General features: G+C 38.2%; 13 non-coding genes and 2 pseudogenes across 13 annotated transcripts; all 15 read left to right on the top strand.

Moving 5' to 3' along the window:
- The first annotated feature begins 124 nt into the window (after positions 1 to 124).
- Positions 125 to 243, top strand: LOC135759505 (5S ribosomal RNA). The gene has a single exon (XR_010536814.1). It is a non-coding gene; the product is annotated as a 5S ribosomal RNA (ribosomal RNA).
- A 125-nt stretch (positions 244 to 368) lies between these two features.
- Positions 369 to 487, top strand: LOC135759492 (5S ribosomal RNA). The gene has a single exon (XR_010536812.1). It is a non-coding gene; the product is annotated as a 5S ribosomal RNA (ribosomal RNA).
- Positions 488 to 6,293: 5,806 nt separating this feature from the next.
- Positions 6,294 to 6,412, top strand: LOC135759155 (5S ribosomal RNA). The gene has a single exon (XR_010536711.1). It is a non-coding gene; the product is annotated as a 5S ribosomal RNA (ribosomal RNA).
- A 121-nt stretch (positions 6,413 to 6,533) lies between these two features.
- LOC135759481 (5S ribosomal RNA) lies at positions 6,534 to 6,652 on the top strand. The gene has a single exon (XR_010536809.1). It is a non-coding gene; the product is annotated as a 5S ribosomal RNA (ribosomal RNA).
- A 125-nt stretch (positions 6,653 to 6,777) lies between these two features.
- Positions 6,778 to 6,896, top strand: LOC135759137 (5S ribosomal RNA). Its single transcript, XR_010536694.1, has one exon. It is a non-coding gene; the product is annotated as a 5S ribosomal RNA (ribosomal RNA).
- Positions 6,897 to 7,016: 120 nt separating this feature from the next.
- LOC135759199 (5S ribosomal RNA) lies at positions 7,017 to 7,135 on the top strand. Its single transcript, XR_010536753.1, has one exon. It is a non-coding gene; the product is annotated as a 5S ribosomal RNA (ribosomal RNA).
- Positions 7,136 to 7,255: 120 nt separating this feature from the next.
- On the top strand, positions 7,256 to 7,374 carry LOC135759993 (5S ribosomal RNA). The gene has a single exon (XR_010537261.1). It is a non-coding gene; the product is annotated as a 5S ribosomal RNA (ribosomal RNA).
- A 120-nt stretch (positions 7,375 to 7,494) lies between these two features.
- LOC135759334 (5S ribosomal RNA) lies at positions 7,495 to 7,613 on the top strand (annotated as a pseudogene).
- A 121-nt stretch (positions 7,614 to 7,734) lies between these two features.
- LOC135759934 (5S ribosomal RNA) lies at positions 7,735 to 7,853 on the top strand. The gene has a single exon (XR_010537202.1). It is a non-coding gene; the product is annotated as a 5S ribosomal RNA (ribosomal RNA).
- Positions 7,854 to 7,978: 125 nt separating this feature from the next.
- LOC135759729 (5S ribosomal RNA) lies at positions 7,979 to 8,097 on the top strand. Its single transcript, XR_010537003.1, has one exon. It is a non-coding gene; the product is annotated as a 5S ribosomal RNA (ribosomal RNA).
- Positions 8,098 to 8,222: 125 nt separating this feature from the next.
- On the top strand, positions 8,223 to 8,341 carry LOC135759432 (5S ribosomal RNA; annotated as a pseudogene).
- A 125-nt stretch (positions 8,342 to 8,466) lies between these two features.
- On the top strand, positions 8,467 to 8,585 carry LOC135759470 (5S ribosomal RNA). The gene has a single exon (XR_010536806.1). It is a non-coding gene; the product is annotated as a 5S ribosomal RNA (ribosomal RNA).
- A 125-nt stretch (positions 8,586 to 8,710) lies between these two features.
- On the top strand, positions 8,711 to 8,829 carry LOC135759458 (5S ribosomal RNA). The gene has a single exon (XR_010536805.1). It is a non-coding gene; the product is annotated as a 5S ribosomal RNA (ribosomal RNA).
- Positions 8,830 to 14,637: 5,808 nt separating this feature from the next.
- Positions 14,638 to 14,756, top strand: LOC135759446 (5S ribosomal RNA). Its single transcript, XR_010536804.1, has one exon. It is a non-coding gene; the product is annotated as a 5S ribosomal RNA (ribosomal RNA).
- A 125-nt stretch (positions 14,757 to 14,881) lies between these two features.
- On the top strand, positions 14,882 to 15,000 carry LOC135759435 (5S ribosomal RNA). Its single transcript, XR_010536802.1, has one exon. It is a non-coding gene; the product is annotated as a 5S ribosomal RNA (ribosomal RNA).

Raw genomic sequence — 15,000 nt, 5'->3', positions numbered from 1 at the left:
TTAATTAATTAATTATTTTTTAATGTCATTTTTTCCCATGAATGCGATCTTTCTGTAAGCGTTCACTGATGTCATGGCGTTGCCACATAAGGCTTGAAGTGTCTATCGAAGCGAGTCAGCACTCGCTTACGGCCACACCACCCTGAGCACGCCCGCTCTCGTCTGATCTCGGAAGCCAAGCAGGGTCGGGCCTGGTTAGTACTTGGATGGGAGACCGCCTGGGAATACCAGGTGCTGTAAGCATTTAATTAATTAATAATTTTTTTATGTCATTTTTTCCCATGAATGCGTCCTTTCTGTAAGCGTTCTCCCATGGCATGGCGTTGCCACATTAGTTTTGAAGTGTCTCTCGAATCAAGTCCGCACTCGCTTACGGCCACACCACCCTGAGCACGCCCGCTCTCGTCTGATCTCGGAAGCCAAGCAGGGTCGGGCCTGGTTAGTACTTGGATGGGAGACCGCCTGGGAATACCAGGTGCTGTAAGCATTTAATTAATTAATTATTTTTTTATGTCATTTTTTCCCATGAATGCGATCTTTCTGTAAGCGTTCACTGATGTCATGGCGTTGCCACATAAGTCTTGAAGTGTCTATCGAAGCGAGTCAGCACTCGCTTACGGCCACACCACCCTGAGCACGCCCGCTAGTTGGTACGTTCCAGGAAGTGTCTGTGCCGGTAGTAGAGGGAGAAAGGCTCCCTCACGTGGGTTTGTTAAATTTGAATTTAGTTTATAGTTTGAGTTTAATTTATTGTTTGTGAAGTGTTTATTTTGAGTTTAAACCACCGAACAGCAGCTTTATGCTGACTGTGAGGTGGTTTTTTGTTGTATTTAGTTAAAATTAAAAAAAGATCAGACGGACGCATGGCAAGCAACACTGAAATGGCTGAGGAACAAAGTACTGGCAACGAAACTGGACTGGATAAACGAAAACAAGCTGGACATGATTTAAATAAAGACGCAAGGCAGGATGGATTAACTGAAAGTAGAAGAGGAATCTTTGAAAATGAAAGCAACGGTAACGAAAAGGGAATGGAAAAACGAAAACGAGCTGGAAAAGATTTAAATGAAGACGCCAGGAAAGATAGTTTAACAGAAAACAGCAGAGAAAATGTTGAAAACGAAAGCAACGGTAACGAAAATGGACAGCAAAAAAGACAACGAGATGGAAATGACAACAGTGAAAAAGCAAAGAAAAGAGGTGAGCAAAGGATTTACGCAAAAGAAGCAACAGTGATTGTGAATGTTGATAATGTGGAAGGATTGAAAGCGGAAGATTTAATAAAAGCAGTAGCAGATATGATTGGACAAGGGAACATTTTGGTAATGAGACCACGAAATAATAATGAATATGAACTGATTTTAGAAAATGAGGAAATGTGCGAGGATCTAATGGAAGGACTAATGATTAAAGGTGTGCAGTGCAACGTAAGAAAGCTAAAAAATAAGGAGTATGTTGTCTCTTTTATGCATTTGCCTGGGTACCTAGATGATTATGAAATTTTAGAGAAATTAGAAAGCTGGCAGGTTGTGCCAATCACAAAACTTAAAAGGAGAGTGTATCCGGGCACCGACATAGAGGACGGTACGAGATATGTGAGAGTGAGGTTCCCTAAGGAGGTGGTCTCACTACCATACAGCACAAAGTTTGAGACTGCGGAGGGCTCCCAGCATTTCCGGGTGATGCACAGCCATCAGGTGAAAACCTGTCGGCTGTGCATGAGCTCGGAACATTTGCTGAAGGAGTGCCCCGAGTTTAAATGTTATAAGTGCGAGGAGCTGGGACACTTTGCACGTCAGTGTAGAGCAGTCAGGTGCCCGGATTGCAATGATTTTATAAACAAATGTGAGTGTTGGATGGAGGAAGAGGAAGGAGGGGTGGATAATCAGGTGCCCAGACAAATGCATAAAAGAAATGATAACGCAGAAGAGAGAACGAATGAAGAGGGGAGACAAATAGAGAAACAGCAGTCAACAGAGCCTGAAGGAGAAGAAGCAATGGCGGAAAAGCAGATATTTGAAGAAAAAGCAACTGAAAATCAAGAGGAAACGGTACGGGAAAAGGACACAGAAAGGACACAAATGGAGATATCGGAGAGTTTGGATGTTTTAATGGACAAAGAAGGTAACGAGGAACAACGGAGTACAGCACAAGACAGCGAAAGAGAGGACGATGAAATGGAAGAAGCAGGAGTAATGGACAGACGGGAAAAAAGGCCTTTGAGGAGAAGAACAATGAAGGTAACGCCAAATATTGATAATGCGCGAAAAAAGAAATTAAAGTCCCAATTGACAAGAGAAAATAGATTTGAGGTGTTAAGGCGAGGAGAGGAGATGGACTGAGATGATGGTATTTAAGGTTTTTATTTTATTTATTTTTTTAATGGTTTTACGATGTGTGACTTTTAACGCGAGGGGACTTTTAGATTTTAAGAAATTTGAAAGAGTAACTGATCATTTTAAAAATCAGGACATCATTTTACTGCAGGAAACAAACTGGAAAGATGATATTTTAATGGACTATCGAAAGAAATGGGAAGGATGGATTTTACATAATAACGGTGATGGAAAATGTGGAAGAGGAGTCGCAATTTTAATGAAAAGTGACGTTTTTAAAGAGAGTAAAGTTTTATACAAGGATGGAAAAGGAAAATGTATGGTTGTAGAAGTAAATTATGAGGGGAAGAAAATTGTTTTTGTTAATGTACATGCGCCGACGGAGGAAAAAGAAAAGAAGGGTTTTTTCAATCAATTAAGAGAGTTTTTAAAGGATTATAAAGAAATTGTAATAGCAGGAGATTTTAATACAGTTTTTAGCAAACAAGAGATGGCGGAAGGAATGGTTTTTAAGAGTGATATGGGAAGAAAAGAACTAAAACTTTTAATGGAAGATTTTAAAGTGACTGATGTGTGGAGAGAAAGAAATCAAAGAAAAAAAGAGTTTTCAAGAAGACAAATTGTGATGAATTTTGTGTGTAATACGAGGATTGATTTTATTTTATGTACAAGAAATGTGGAGAATTTTATTGAAGATATTAAGTATGAGGAGACAAGTTTAAGCGATCACAAGTTTTTATTTTTTAATATAGATTGGGAGAAATTACAAAGAGGGCCTGGAGTATGGGTTTTAAACACAGAAATTTTGAAAGACAAACATTATGTTGAAAGCGTGAAAGAAATTATTGAGAATGAGAAAAACAGTGTAATGTATGCGGAAAATAAGAGAATATGGTGGGAAAATGTAAAGTATGCTATCAAAAAATATTCAATTGAATATTGTAAATTAGTGCGAAAATGTAAAAGGTTTAAGGAGAAAGAATTGAAAGCAAGTCTTGAAAAAGAATTAAATGAAGAAAATAAGGACATTCAAAAGATCAAAGAAATCGAAGAAAAGTTGAAAGAAGTAGAGGAAAAGCAATATGAAGGAGCAAGATTACGAAGTAAAGCACAGTATATGGTTGAAGGAGAAAAATGTACGAAATTCTTTTTTGATTTAGAAAAAAAGAAAGGGAATGCTGAAATGATAAAGGAGATAAAAGGAAAAAATGGAGAAATAGTTCAGGGAAATGCAAATGTTCTAAAAGAAATTAAGGATTTTTATGAAGATCTTTTTAAGGCAAGAGGAGTAGAGGAGAAAGAAAAAACAGATTTTCTTAACAAAATAAAAGCAAAAGTAAGCGAAGAAGATAAAGAGGAATGTGAACAAGAGTTTAGAGCAGAAGAAATTGAACAAGCGATTGACGAACTAAATAAAAAGAAAAGCCCAGGAATTGATGGTTTAGGAAGTGAATTTTATAAGTGTTTTAAAGGGATTTTAATAGAGATTTTAAAAGAGGTTTTTAAAGAAATTTTTGAAAGGGAAGAAATTTATGAAAGAATGCGGATTGGATTAATGAAACTCATTTACAAAAAGAAAGGTGAAAAGACAGATTTAAAGAATTATAGACCCATATCAATGTTGAACACAGACTTAAAAATAATTGCAAAGGTTTTAGCTAACAGATTGAAAGAAATAATGCCAAAAATAATAACTACAAACCAGGCTTATGCTGTGAAGGGAAGAGATATTGCAGATGTGACGATGAGTATAAGGGACACTATTTGGTATATGACAAAAGAAAAACAAGAAGGATATGTGTTTAGTCTGGATTTTGAAAAGGCATTTGATAGGGTGGAACATGTGTTTTTATTTGATGTTTTAAAGAGTTTTGGTTTTGGAGAGAATTTTATCAAATGGATCAAGATTTTATATAAGGGTGCTCTGACTAAAGTTAAATGTAATGGTTTTTTATCGAATGCTTTTAATGTTACAAGATCAGTGAGGCAGGGTTGTCCACTCTCTGCCTTACTATATTCTTTACTGTCTGAACCATTAGGACTAGCAATTAAAGAAAACAAGAAGATAATGGGGATTGAAAGTGAGAAAAGTAAAGTGTTTCAATATGCTGACGATACTACAATAATTGTAAAGGGGAAGGAAAGTGTAAAAGAAGTTATGAATGTTGTAAACGAATTTTGTAAAGGTTCAGGAAGTAAAGTGAACGAGGACAAAACTGTGTACATGAAATTTGGTAAGGCTGCTAGTCTGGAAGATTGCTTTAAATTCAAAGAAGTGGGAGAAATGAAAATTTTAGGAATTCTAATGGGTAAAGATGAGAAGAAAACAAGAGATGATGTATGGAATAATCTAATTATTGATATTGAGAGAAAACTGAACTTTTGGAATCTAAGGAATTTAAGTTTAAAGGGAAAAGTGTTGGTTTTAAATGTTTTAATGGTTTCTAAATTATGGTACGTTTTATATTTAACTGAAATGCCTATGTGGACAGAAAAGAGGTTGAAGGAATGTTTTTTAAACTTTTTATGGAATGGAAAACCCCCCAGAATAGCACATAACACGATTTTAGGAGATATAGAGAGGGGTGGGCTGGGATTAATGGACATAGAGCAGAGAAAAAATAGTCTGAGAGTTAAAGTGGTCAAAAAATACCTACAAGAAGAGAATAATGCTGAGTGGAAAAAAACAATGAAATATTTTTTAAACAGATGTGGGAATTTTAACATGGGGGATGACATTTTATGGATGAAGACAAAACTGTGGATGACGGAAAATGTGCCTGGATTTTATAGAGAGCTTTTAAGTGCATGGGGAAACTTTTTACCAAAAGTTGATTTTAACCCCAGGGGGAGAGAAAACATTTTAAATCAACCTCTTTTTTTAAATCACAACATTTTAAAGCAAGGCAAAGTGATTTATTATAAGAAGTGGATGGAGGTGGGAATAACAAGAGTCAGAGACATTTTATATGAAGTGAAAGAAGGATTTTTACCCGTACAATGTATTTTTGATGCAATGGATGAGGCAAAGGAAGAATACAGCAAAACAGGAATTTTAAATTCATATGAAATGATAAAACAAGCAATACCTGAAGAATGGCTGGAAAGAGTCGAAAAACGAGAAAAAGAAAGTGAGGAGAAAGAAATAATGATGGAATGGAACCTAGTGCAATGTGCAAAGTGTGTAATGAAAAGGAAGAAGGGATTTTACATTTGTTTTTATACTGCAAAGAGTTGGAAAGTTTTTTAAGCAAATGTAATGATGTGGTCAAAGCTCTTGAAGAGCGATGGAATGAAAATGAATTGGACTGGAATCAAATTGTGATGTTTGGATGGACAAAGAAAAGTAAAAACAGTGCTTTTATAAATCTTTGGATAATGTTGATGAAAAGGGCAATATGGGAAAGAAGGATTGTAGCAAAAAAGGAAAAAACTGTGATGGAGGTATGGAATGTCTTTAAGAGAAAATCTGAAATGTATATTGAAAAACTGTATGTGCATTTTAAAGGTGAAGAAAATGAGAATGTGTTTTATAAGGTTTTTACTTCCGAGGTTTGTTGTATTCTTGAGGACTTAGATTGGACTTTGCCAGACATCCATTGAGGTGATGTTATTTGATTCTTATGTTGTTTTTATTATTATTTTTAATTACTGTATGTATGTAAATTTGTGATTTGATAATGTATATTGTAAATTGAATTGAAACGTTCAATAAAAAAAAAAAAAAAAAAAAAAGCACGCCCGCTCTCGTCTGATCTCGGAAGCCAAGCAGGGTCGGGCCTGGTTAGTACTTGGATGGGAGATCGCCTGGGAATACCAGGTGCTGTAAGCATTTAATTAATTAATTATTTTTTTATGTCATTTTTTCCCATGAATGCGATCTTTCTGTAAGCGTTCACTGATGTCATGGCGTTGCCACATAAGTCTTGAAGTGTCTATCGAAGCGAGTCAGCACTTGCTTACGGCCACACCACCCTGAGCACGCCCGCTCTCGTCTGATCTCGGAAGCCAAGCAGGGTCGGGCCTGGTTAGTACTTGGATGGGAGACCGCCTGGGAATACCAGGTTCTGTAAGCATTTAATTAATTAATTATTTATGTCATTTTTTCCCATGAATGCGATCTTTCTGTAAGCGTTCACTGATGTCATGGCGTTGCCACATAAGTCTTGAAGTGTCTATCGAAGCGAGTCAGCACTCGCTTACGGCCACACCACCCTGAGCACGCCCGCTCTCGTCTGATCTCGGAAGCCAAGCAGGGTCGGGCCTGGTTAGTACTTGGATGGGAGACCGCCTGGGAATACCAGGTGCTGTAAGCATTTAATTAATTAATAATTTTTTTATGTCATTTTTCCCCATGAATGCGTCCTTTCTGTAAGCGTTCTCCCATGGCATGGCATTGCCACATTAGATTTGAAGTGTCTCTCGAATCAAGTCCGCACTCGCTTACGGCCACACCAACCTGAGCACGCCCGCTCTCGTCTGATCTCGGAAGCCAAGCAGGGTCGGGCCTGGTTAGTACTTGGATGGGAGACCGCCTGGGAATACCTGGTGCTGTAAGCATTTAATTAATTAATTATTTATGTCATTTTTCCCATGAATGCGTCCTTTCTGTAAGCATTCTCCCATGGCATGGCGTTGCCACATTAGTTTTGAAGTGTCTCTCGAATCGAGTCAGCACTCGCTTACGGCCACACCACCCTGAGCACGCCCACTCTCGTCTGATCTCGGAAGCCAAGCAGGGTCGGGCCTGGTTAGTACTTGGATGGGAGACCGCCTGGGAATACCTGGTGCTGTAAGCATTTAATTAATTAATTATTTATGTCATTTTTCCCATGAATGCGTCCTTTCTGTAAGCATTCTCCCATGGCATGGCGTTGCCACATTAGCCTTGAAGTGTCTCTCGAATCGAGTCAGCACTCGTTTGCGGCCACACCACCCTGAGCACGCCCGCTCTCGTCTGATCTCGGAAGCCAAGCAGGGTCGGGCCTGGTTAGTACTTGGATGGGAGACCGCCTGGGAATACCTGGTGCTGTAAGCATTTAATTAATTAATTATTTATGTCATTTTTCCCATGAATGCGTCCTTTCTGTAAGCATTCTCCCATGGCATGGCGTTGCCACATTAGTTTTGAAGTGTCTCTCGAATCGAGTCAGCACTCGCTTACGGCCACACCACCCTGAGCAAGCCCGCTCTCGTCTGATCTCGGAAGCCAAGCAGGGTCGGGCCTGGTTAGTACTTGGATGGGAGACCGCCTGGGAATACCAGGTTCTGTAAGCATTTAATTAATTAATTATTTATGTCATTTTTTCCCATGAATGCGATCTTTCTGTAAGCGTTCACTGATGTCATGGCGTTGCCACATAAGTCTTGAAGTGTCTATCGAAGCGAGTCAGCACTCGCTTACGGCAACACCACCCTGAGCACGCCCGCTCTCGTCTGATCTCGGAAGCCAAGCAGGGTCGGGCCTGGTTAGTACTTGGATGGGAGACCGCCTGGGAATACCAGGTGCTGTAAGCATTTAATTAATTAATAATTTTTTTATGTCATTTTTTCCCATGAATGCGTCCTTTCTGTAAGCGTTCTCCCATGGCATGGCGTTGCCACATTAGTTTTGAAGTGTCTCTCGAATCAAGTCCGCACTCGCTTACGGCCACACCACCCTGAGCACGCCCGCTCTCGTCTGATCTCGGAAGCCAAGCAGGGTCGGGCCTGGTTAGTACTTGGATGGGAGACCACCTGGGAATACCAGGTGCTGTAAGCATTTAATTAATTAAATATTTATTTATGTCATATTTTCCCATGAATGCGTCCTTTCTGTAAGCGTTCTCCCATGGCATGGCGTTGCCACATTAGTTTTGAAGTGTCTCTCGAATCGAGTCTGCACTCGCTTACGGCCACACCACCCTGAGCACGCCCGCTCTCGTCTGATCTCGGAAGCCAAGCAGGGTCCGTCCTGGTTAGTACTTGGATGGGAGACCGCCTGGGAATACCAGGTGCTGTAAGCATTTAATTAATTAATTATTTTTTAATGTCATTTTTTCCCATGAATGCGATCTTTCTGTAAGCGTTCACTGATGTCATGGCGTTGCCACATAAGTCTTGAAGTGTCTATCGAAGCGAGTCAGCACTCGCTTACGGCCACACCACCCTGAGCACGCCCGCTCTCGTCTGATCTCGGAAGCCAAGCAGGGTCGGGCCTGGTTAGTACTTGGATGGGAGACCGCCTGGGAATACCAGGTGCTGTAAGCATTTAATTAATTAATAATTTTTTTATGTCATTTTTTCCCATGAATGCGTCCTTTCTGTAAGCGTTCTCCCATGGCATGGCGTTGCCACATTAGTTTTGAAGTGTCTCTCGAATCAAGTCCGCACTCGCTTACGGCCACACCACCCTGAGCACGCCCGCTCTCGTCTGATCTCGGAAGCCAAGCAGGGTCGGGCCTGGTTAGTACTTGGATGGGAGACCGCCTGGGAATACCAGGTGCTGTAAGCATTTAATTAATTAATTATTTTTTTATGTCATTTTTTCCCATGAATGCGATCTTTCTGTAAGCGTTCACTGATGTCATGGCGTTGCCACATAAGTCTTGAAGTGTCTATCGAAGCGAGTCAGCACTCGCTTACGGCCACACCACCCTGAGCACGCCCGCTAGTTGGTACGTTCCAGGAAGTGTCTGTGCCGGTAGTAGAGGGAGAAAGGCTCCCTCACGTGGGTTTGTTAAATTTGAATTTAGTTTATAGTTTGAGTTTAATTTATTGTTTGTGAAGTGTTTATTTTGAGTTTAAACCACCGAACAGCAGCTTTATGCTGACTGTGAGGTGTTTTTTTGTTGTATTTAGTTAAAATTAAAAAAAGATCAGACGGACGCATGGCAAGCAACACTGAAATGGCTGAGGAACAAAGTACTGGCAACGAAACTGGACTGGATAAACGAAAACAAGCTGGACATGATTTAAATAAAGACGCAAGGCAGGATGGATTAACTGAAAGTAGAAGAGGAATCTTTGAAAATGAAAGCAACGGTAACGAAAAGGGAATGGAAAAACGAAAACGAGCTGGAAAAGATTTAAATGAAGACGCCAGGAAAGATAGTTTAACAGAAAACAGCAGAGAAAATGTTGAAAACGAAAGCAACGGTAACGAAAATGGACAGCAAAAAAGACAACGAGATGGAAATGACAACAGTGAAAAAGCAAAGAAAAGAGGTGAGCAAAGGATTTACGCAAAAGAAGCAACAGTGATTGTGAATGTTGATAATGTGGAAGGATTGAAAGCGGAAGATTTAATAAAAGCAGTAGCAGATATGATTGGACAAGGGAACATTTTGGTAATGAGACCACGAAATAATAATGAATATGAACTGATTTTAGAAAATGAGGAAATGTGCGAGGATCTAATGGAAGGACTAATGATTAAAGGTGTGCAGTGCAATGTAAGAAAGCTAAAAAATAAGGAGTATGTTGTCTCTTTTATGCATTTGCCTGGGTACCTAGATGATTATGAAATTTTAGAGAAATTAGAAAGCTGGCAGGTTGTGCCAATCACAAAACTTAAAAGGAGAGTGTATCCGGGCACCGACATAGAGGACGGTACGAGATATGTGAGAGTGAGGTTCCCTAAGGAGGTGGTCTCACTACCATACAGCACAAAGTTTGAGACTGCGGAGGGCTCCCAGCATTTCCGGGTGATGCACAGCCATCAGGTGAAAACCTGTCGGCTGTGCATGAGCTCGGAACATTTGCTGAAGGAGTGCCCCGAGTTTAAATGTTATAAGTGCGAGGAGCTGGGACACTTTGCACGTCAGTGTAGAGCAGTCAGGTGCCCGGATTGCAATGATTTTATAAACAAATGTGAGTGTTGGATGGAGGAAGAGGAAGGAGGGGTGGATAATCAGGTGCCCAGACAAATGCATAAAAGAAATGATAACGCAGAAGAGAGAACGAATGAAGAGGGGAGACAAATAGAGAAACAGCAGTCAACAGAGCCTGAAGGAGAAGAAGCAATGGCGGAAAAGCAGATATTTGAAGAAAAAGCAACTGAAAATCAAGAGGAAACGGTACGGGAAAAGGACACAGAAAGGACACAAATGGAGATATCGGAGAGTTTGGATGTTTTAATGGACAAAGAAGGTAACGAGGAACAACGGAGTACAGCACAAGACAGCGAAAGAGAGGACGATGAAATGGAAGAAGCAGGAGTAATGGACAGACGGGAAAAAAGGCCTTTGAGGAGAAGAACAATGAAGGTAACGCCAAATATTGATAATGCGCGAAAAAAGAAATTAAAGTCCCAATTGACAAGAGAAAATAGATTTGAGGTGTTAAGGCGAGGAGAGGAGATGGACTGAGATGATGGTATTTAAGGTTTTTATTTTATTTATTTTTTTAATGGTTTTACGATGTGTGACTTTTAACGCGAGGGGACTTTTAGATTTTAAGAAATTTGAAAGAGTAACTGATCATTTTAAAAATCAGGACATCATTTTACTGCAGGAAACAAACTGGAAAGATGATATTTTAATGGACTATCGAAAGAAATGGGAAGGATGGATTTTACATAATAACGGTGATGGAAAATGTGGAAGAGGAGTCGCAATTTTAATGAAAAGTGACGTTTTTAAAGAGAGTAAAGTTTTATACAAGGATGGAAAAGGAAAATGTATGGTTGTAGAAGTAAATTATGAGGGGAAGAAAATTGTTTTTGTTAATGTACATGCGCCGACGGAGGAAAAAGAAAAGAAGGGTTTTTTCAATCAATTAAGAGAGTTTTTAAAGGATTATAAAGAAATTGTAATAGCAGGAGATTTTAATACAGTTTTTAGCAAACAAGACATGGCGGAAGGAATGGTATGTAAGAGTGATATGGGAAGAAAAGAACTAAAACTTTTAATGGAAGATTTTAAAGTGACTGATGTGTGGAGAGAAAGAAATCAAAGAAAAAAAGAGTTTTCAAGAAGACAAATTGTGATGAATTTTGTGTGTAATACGAGGATTGATTTTATTTTATGTACAAGAAATGTGGAGAATTTTATTGAAGATATTAAGTATGAGGAGACAAGTTTAAGCGATCACAAGTTTTTATTTTTTAATATAGATTGGGAGAAATTACAAAGAGGGCCTGGAGTATGGGTTTTAAACACAGAAATTTTGAAAGACAAACATTATGTTGAAAGCGTGAAAGAAATTATTGAGAATGAGAAAAACAGTGTAATGTATGCGGAAAATAAGAGAATATGGTGGGAAAATGTAAAGTATGCTATCAAAAAATATTCAATTGAATATTGTAAATTAGTGCGAAAATGTAAAAGGTTTAAGGAGAAAGAATTGAAAGCAAGTCTTGAAAAAGAATTAAATGAAGAAAATAAGGACATTCAAAAGATCAAAGAAATCGAAGAAAAGTTGAAAGAAGTAGAGGAAAAGCAATATGAAGGAGCAAGATTACGAAGTAAAGCACAGTATATGGTTGAAGGAGAAAAATGTACGAAATTCTTTTTTGATTTAGAAAAAAAGAAAGGGAATGCTGAAATGATAAAGGAGATAAAAGGAAAAAATGGAGAAATAGTTCAGGGAAATGCAAATGTTCTAAAAGAAATTAAGGATTTTTATGAAGATCTTTTTAAGGCAAGAGGAGTAGAGGAGAAAGAAAAAACAGATTTTCTTAACAAAATAAAAGCAAAAGTAAGCGAAGAAGATAAAGAGGAATGTGAACAAGAGTTTAGAGCAGAAGAAATTGAACAAGCGATTGACGAACTAAATAAAAAGAAAAGCCCAGGAATTGATGGTTTAGGAAGTGAATTTTATAAGTGTTTTAAAGGGATTTTAATAGAGATTTTAAAAGAGGTTTTTAAAGAAATTTTTGAAAGGGAAGAAATTTATGAAAGAATGCGGATTGGATTAATGAAACTCATTTACAAAAAGAAAGGTGAAAAGACAGATTTAAAGAATTATAGACCCATATCAATGTTGAACACAGACTTAAAAATAATTGCAAAGGTTTTAGCTAACAGATTGAAAGAAATAATGCCAAAAATAATAACTACAAACCAGGCTTATGCTGTGAAGGGAAGAGATATTGCAGATGTGACGATGAGTATAAGGGACACTATTTGGTATATGACAAAAGAAAAACAAGAAGGATATGTGTTTAGTCTGGATTTTGAAAAGGCATTTGATAGGGTGGAACATGTGTTTTTATTTGATGTTTTAAAGAGTTTTGGTTTTGGAGAGAATTTTATCAAATGGATCAAGATTTTATATAAGGGTGCTCTGACTAAAGTTAAATGTAATGGTTTTTTATCGAATGCTTTTAATGTTACAAGATCAGTGAGGCAGGGTTGTCCACTCTCTGCCTTACTATATTCTTTACTGTCTGAACCATTAGGACTAGCAATTAAAGAAAACAAGAAGATAATGGGGATTGAAAGTGAGAAAAGTAAAGTGTTTCAATATGCTGACGATACTACAATAATTGTAAAGGGGAAGGAAAGTGTAAAAGAAGTTATGAATGTTGTAAACGAATTTTGTAAAGGTTCAGGAAGTAAAGTGAACGAGGACAAAACTGTGTACATGAAATTTGGTAAGGCTGCTAGTCTGGAAGATTGCTTTAAATTCAAAGAAGTGGGAGAAATGAAAATTTTAGGAATTCTAATGGGTAAAGATGAGAAGAAAACAAGAGATGATGTATGGAATAATCTAATTATTGATATTGAGAGAAAACTGAACTTTTGGAATCTAAGGAACTTAAGTTTAAAGGGAAAAGTGTTGGTTTTAAATGTTTTAATGGTTTCTAAATTATGGTACGTTTTATATTTAACTGAAATGCCTATGTGGACAGAAAAGAGGTTGAAGGAATGTTTTTTAAACTTTTTATGGAATGGAAAACCCCCCAGAATAGCACATAACACGATTTTAGGAGATATAGAGAGGGGTGGGCTGGGATTAATGGACATAGAGCAGAGAAAAAATAGTCTGAGAGTTAAAGTGGTCAAAAAATACCTACAAGAAGAGAATAATGCTGAGTGGAAAAAAACAATGAAATATTTTTTAAACAGATGTGGGAATTTTAACATGGGGGATGACATTTTATGGATGAAGACAAAACTGTGGATGACGGAAAATGTGCCTGGATTTTATAGAGAGCTTTTAAGTGCATGGGGAAACTTTTTACCAAAAGTTGATTTTAACCCCAGGGGGAGAGAAAACATTTTAAATCAACCTCTTTTTTTAAATCACAACATTTTAAAGCAAGGCAAAGTGATTTATTATAAGAAGTGGATGGAGGTGGGAATAACAAGAGTCAGAGACATTTTATATGAAGTGAAAGAAGGATTTTTACCCGTACAATGTATTTTTGATGCAATGGATGAGGCAAAGGAAGAATACAGCAAAACAGGAATTTTAAATTCATATGAAATGATAAAACAAGCAATACCTGAAGAATGGCTGGAAAGAGTCGAAAAACGAGAAAAAGAAAGTGAGGAGAAAGAAATAATGATGGAATGGAACCTAGTGCAATGTGCAAAGTGTGTAATGAAAAGGAAGAAGGGATTTTACATTTGTTTTTATACTGCAAAGAGTTGGAAAGTTTTTTAAGCAAATGTAATGATGTGGTCAAAGCTCTTGAAGAGCGATGGAATGAAAATGAATTGGACTGGAATCAAATTGTGATGTTTGGATGGACAAAGAAAAGTAAAAACAGTGCTTTTATAAATCTTTGGATAATGTTGATGAAAAGGGCAATATGGGAAAGAAGGATTGTAGCAAAAAAGGAAAAAACTGTGATGGAGGTATGGAATGTCTTTAAGAGAAAATCTGAAATGTATATTGAAAAACTGTATGTGCATTTTAAAGGTGAAGAAAATGAGAATGTGTTTTATAAGGTTTTTACTTCCGAGGTTTGTTGTATTCTTGAGGACTTAGATTGGACTTTGCCAGACATCCATTGAGGTGATGTTATTTGATTCTTATGTTGTTTTTATTATTATTTTTAATTACTGTATGTATGTAAATTTGTGATTTGATAATGTATATTGTAAATTGAATTGAAACGTTCAATAAAAAAAAAAAAAAAAAAAAAAAAGCACGCCCGCTCTCGTCTGATCTCGGAAGCCAAGCAGGGTCGGGCCTGGTTAGTACTTGGATGGGAGATCGCCTGGGAATACCAGGTGCTGTAAGCATTTAATTAATTAATTATTTTTTTATGTCATTTTTTCCCATGAATGCGATCTTTCTGTAAGCGTTCACTGATGTCATGGCGTTGCCACATAAGTCTTGAAGTGTCTATCGAGGTGAGTCAGCACTCGCTTACGGCCACACCACCCTGAGCACGCCCGCTCTCGTCTGATCTCGGAAGCCAAGCAGGGTCGGGCCTGGTTAGTACTTGGATGGGAGACCGCCTGGGAATACCAGGTGCTGTAAGCATTTAATTAATTAATAATTTTTTTATGTCATTTTTTCCCATGAATGCGTCCTTTCTGTAAGCGTTCTCCCATGGCATGGCGTTGCCACATTAGTTTTGAAGTGTCTCTCGAATCAAGTCCGCACTCGCTTACGGCCACACCACCCTGAGCACGCCCGCTCTCGTCTGATCTCGGAAGCCAAGCAGGGTCGGGCCTGGTTAGTACTTGGATGGGAGACCGCCTGGGAATACCAGGTGCTGTAAGCA

This window comes from Paramisgurnus dabryanus, chromosome 9, assembly GCF_030506205.2.
Source record: "Paramisgurnus dabryanus chromosome 9, PD_genome_1.1, whole genome shotgun sequence".
Lineage (NCBI taxonomy): Eukaryota > Metazoa > Chordata > Actinopteri > Cypriniformes > Cobitidae > Paramisgurnus > Paramisgurnus dabryanus.
The sequence above is the reverse complement of the archived record's forward strand: the minus strand, read 5'-3'. Positions and strand labels throughout refer to the sequence as shown.